This window comes from Dipodomys ordii, unplaced genomic scaffold (assembly GCF_000151885.1).
Source record: "Dipodomys ordii isolate 6190 unplaced genomic scaffold, Dord_2.0 Scaffold24, whole genome shotgun sequence".
Lineage (NCBI taxonomy): Eukaryota > Metazoa > Chordata > Mammalia > Rodentia > Heteromyidae > Dipodomys > Dipodomys ordii.
Genome location: NW_012267240.1, coordinates 10,397,805 through 10,401,779, shown reverse-complemented (window position 1 = coordinate 10,401,779; position 3,975 = coordinate 10,397,805).

Sequence of the window (3,975 nt, the reverse complement as noted above, 5' to 3'; positions counted from 1 at the left end):
GGCCAGGTGATGCCCACCAGCCCACAGCTCTGGCATGCTGGCCTGTGCACTCCTTCAGTTCACTCCCTTTCACCTTGTCGCTGGCTCACAGGGGCTTAACACATAATAGAAACCCAATAAAAGTTGGTTAAATGAGAGGTTATTATGTATATTCTGTATAATCAAGTCCAGCCCAGGGCTGCCTTTTCCATCTATCTAGAAATCTCATTCCCTGGTTTTGTGGATGTCTGGGACCCCCCTCCCCAACATCTAACAGCCCGGATCCAGCCTCCCAGATCGCCATCTCCTTCCTCTGCTGAGTGTTAAAGGTGCAGCCTATAGACATAAGACTGTTTGTTGACATCTGATTCACACATCTCACTTGCTTTTGCCTCTGTGAGAATTACAGTTGAGGAATAATAAATAAATAAATAAAATAAGTGAGAAATAAAAATGAGACAGGAGAGGAGGGGAGAAAGCTTCAATATTCCAGTTTTCACAAGTTGGAAGTGCCGAACGGACGACTCCAAGAATAATGAGGCAGCCGATCTACATCTGGCGCCAGCCTCGACTCGTGTGATTCAAGCCAGCTCTGAGAAGGGCCAGTCCATCAACCAGTCATCACCTGCGTGGGACCAGATTTATGAAACCTGCCAGGGGCTGCTGAGAAAGCGAAGTGAGGATTTTAACTCATGACTTTATTACCTCCTTTGTAAGTCCAAAGGCTTGAAAAGCCATTCTGCATTATTCTCTCAACTGTACCTGTCAGGGTGGTATCTAGGCAGTCAGTACTGTGAGAAAGGGGGGTGATTTTTTTGTTCTTTGACTCTGTCTGGATATGTGCATAGGGCCCATGTCCTTCAAATGCCCTTTGAATTGTCAGCACAGAGGCACTTTCCATTTCAGTGAAGCACTGAGAGAATCTACTCTGAGAATAATTTCATCTTTGATTTTATTTTAAATGTAGCTCAAGCTGACTTGCTATTGTATCTTCTTACTTCATGAGTGCTGGCATTATACTGTGCATCAAGATGCTTTTCCCCCCTCCCTACTATGGGAGTTTGAACTTAGAGCCTTGATCAGTTTGTTTGCTTGGCTGGTAATCTACCGCTTGAGCCATGCCTCTAGATAAGATTTTTGTTGGTGAATTGGAGATAGAATCTCACAGACTAGTCTACCTGGGCTGGTTATGAACCTCAGTCCTCCAGAGCTCAGCCTCCTGAGTAGGTAGTGTTACAGATGTGAGCCACCAGTGCCTGGCATCATGCTACTTTGATGGAGGCTGAGTGAGCGGCCCAGGCAATTTCCCAGCTACACTGACCTTTGAGCCTCGCACTGGCTTTTTTTTTGTTGTTAGTCATGGGGCTTGAACTCAAGGCTTGGGCATTGATATATAATTGATACCCCTGACCACTTTTGCTCAAGGCCTAGAGTGCTATCACTTAGCCACAGTGCCACTTCCAGCTTTCTAGTGATTAATTGGAGGTAAGAGTCTCATGGACCTACCTGCCCACACTGGCTTTGAACCATGATTCTCAGATCTCAGCCTCCTGTATAGCTAGGATTACAGGCGTGAGCTACTAATGCCTCTGGAGTTTTTAATTTAATGGAAATAAATCGCCACAATTTGAGAAATAGAGAATGTTCTCAGTCTCCAACATCAGTACCACCACTATTAAAAGCAGAGTCCTGGCTGGTGCTAGTGGCTCATGTCTGTAAATCTAGCTACTCAGGAAGTTGAGATCTGAGGGTCACAGTTTGAAGCCAGCCCAGGCAGGAAAGTCTGTGAGACTTATATCTCCAATTAGCCACCTAAAACCAGAAATCATGCTGTGGTATAAAGTAGTGGAGTGCTAGCCTTGAGCAAATAAGCTCAGAAATAGCTCCCAGACCCTGAGTTCAAGCCCCATGACCAACAAAAAAACAAAAACAAAAACAAAACATAGTCCTGACTTAAGTTCTCTTTGGAAAGATAGATACATGGACAAGTTACAAAAGGAGGCCTAAGGTATAGAAAGTCAAGTCTCCTTCCCCTGCTTCTACCCCCACCCCACCCACCACCCCACTCAATCCCACATTTCCCTCGCCCAGGGCAAACTTGGCACCTGGTATCTTGTGCTTGCTGCAGACAGAGACATGTTGCATGTCATGGATGCACTGTGCATCTATTTAAAACACAAATGGAATGATCCTCCCTACACTGTTTGATGCCATGTTTTTGTTGTTATTGTTTGTTCATTTGTCGGTTTGTCTTGAACAGATCAGTCCAACATCAGCACCTTGATATTGCCCTTCTTTTCACTAAGGGTAGCCTGGTATTTCCTGTGGGGAATCTTTAGTCACTGTACTCCAGATACTGAAGGGATTTTGCCAAAACAAAAAGTGCTTTCATAAATGTGCAGGTACAATTTCAGCCATGTTTGAATTTATACATGGAACACATTTCTATCAGTGGAATTGCTGGGCCAAAGAATAGGCTCCACATACCGTCCTTTGCAGTAGAGGTGCATGGTGTGTGCCACGTGGTCCTGTATATATAAGGCCTCTCTGCCTTATATCCAAGGCTTAGGAAGCCACTCTGAAAGTGCTCTGCTTCTCAAACCTCTTAATCTAGGATTTTTTTTTGTCAAGACAGTCCTTTCTTATTAGCCATCTCACCCCTGCTTTGGCACACAATCCCTCTGATGGTGAGCTAGATGACATCACTTCCTTTTTGACTATGCAACATCTGGAGGGATCAACCAGAAAAGCAAAAGCAGGGGGATATGTTAGTTTATTGCCAGTCATTGGCTTTATGATTTGGGAGCTCAGCCCAATTCCAAGTCCACAGAACAGGCTCAACCACACTTGCACAGGGTGAAGCTACTGCCCACCGGGGAGACTTCTTCTAGGAAACTTCAGTTTTGCTCGGAAGGCCTTTCGACTGATTGGATTTGGCCTACCAGATTTCTGACAGTAATCTTTCCTAGTTAAATTGATTAGGCACTTAGAAGACGACTGCAACGTACCTTCAGAGCTACACCTAGACTAGTATTTGGTAGAATAATTTCATCTGGTCTCTGGAGAGGTCATTAGTATGAGGGTCAGAAGCTCACTAGTTGCTATCCAAGCTAGAAACAAGGAAAACAAACTAGAAATGTCCAAATCAGATGAGATGCAGACGTAAGGTAGTTCAGTGTGAATCTATGAGTGTTCAATGAGGGAGGGAGCCTGGGAAGGAGGGGGCGTGGGAACAAGCGGCATTGGGAGGACTTGAAAGTAGAGATGGCATGGTGAACACAGCGCCAGCGGGACTGGCTGAAGATATGATTGGGGCTTACCTTCAACTGTGAAAGATAAATAGTTAAAGCATGAGGCTGCGATTTCAGTGGGAGAATGCGAAGGGCTTTGTAAACTATGAAGCACAAGTCAGGCATTGGTAGCTCACCTATAATCTTAGCTACTCAGGAGGCTGAGATCTGAGGATCACAATTTGAAGCCAGCATGGGTAGGAAAGTCCATGAGACTCTTAACTCCAATTAACTACCAGAAAACCAGAAGTGGTGCTGTGGCTCCAGTGGTAGAGTGCTAGCTTTGGAGCTCAAGCCCCAGGGATGGCACACACACACACAAATAAAAATGTGAAACACGATCCACATGTGTGAGTAAATGAAAAGACTTTAGTCAATTGTATGACACAAGTGATAAGTTAAAAAAAAAAACACAAAACATTGGGCCACACCCCATTAGGAATAACTCGAAGACTGAATGAAGCCAGGAACATGTGCATATCTTCTATACATCCAAAAATGTGTTTCTGACTTTAAGTATCACTATTCCACAATACTGTGAAATATGTGGAATTTATGTAATCACCTAATCTCAATTTTAAAAAAAAGAGGGCTGGGAAGATGGCTCAGTGGTGGAGCGCTTGCCTTACATGCCTGAGGCCCTGGGTTCGATTCCTCAGCACCACATAAGCAAAAAGAAAAAAGCCGGAAGTGGCGCTGTGGCTCA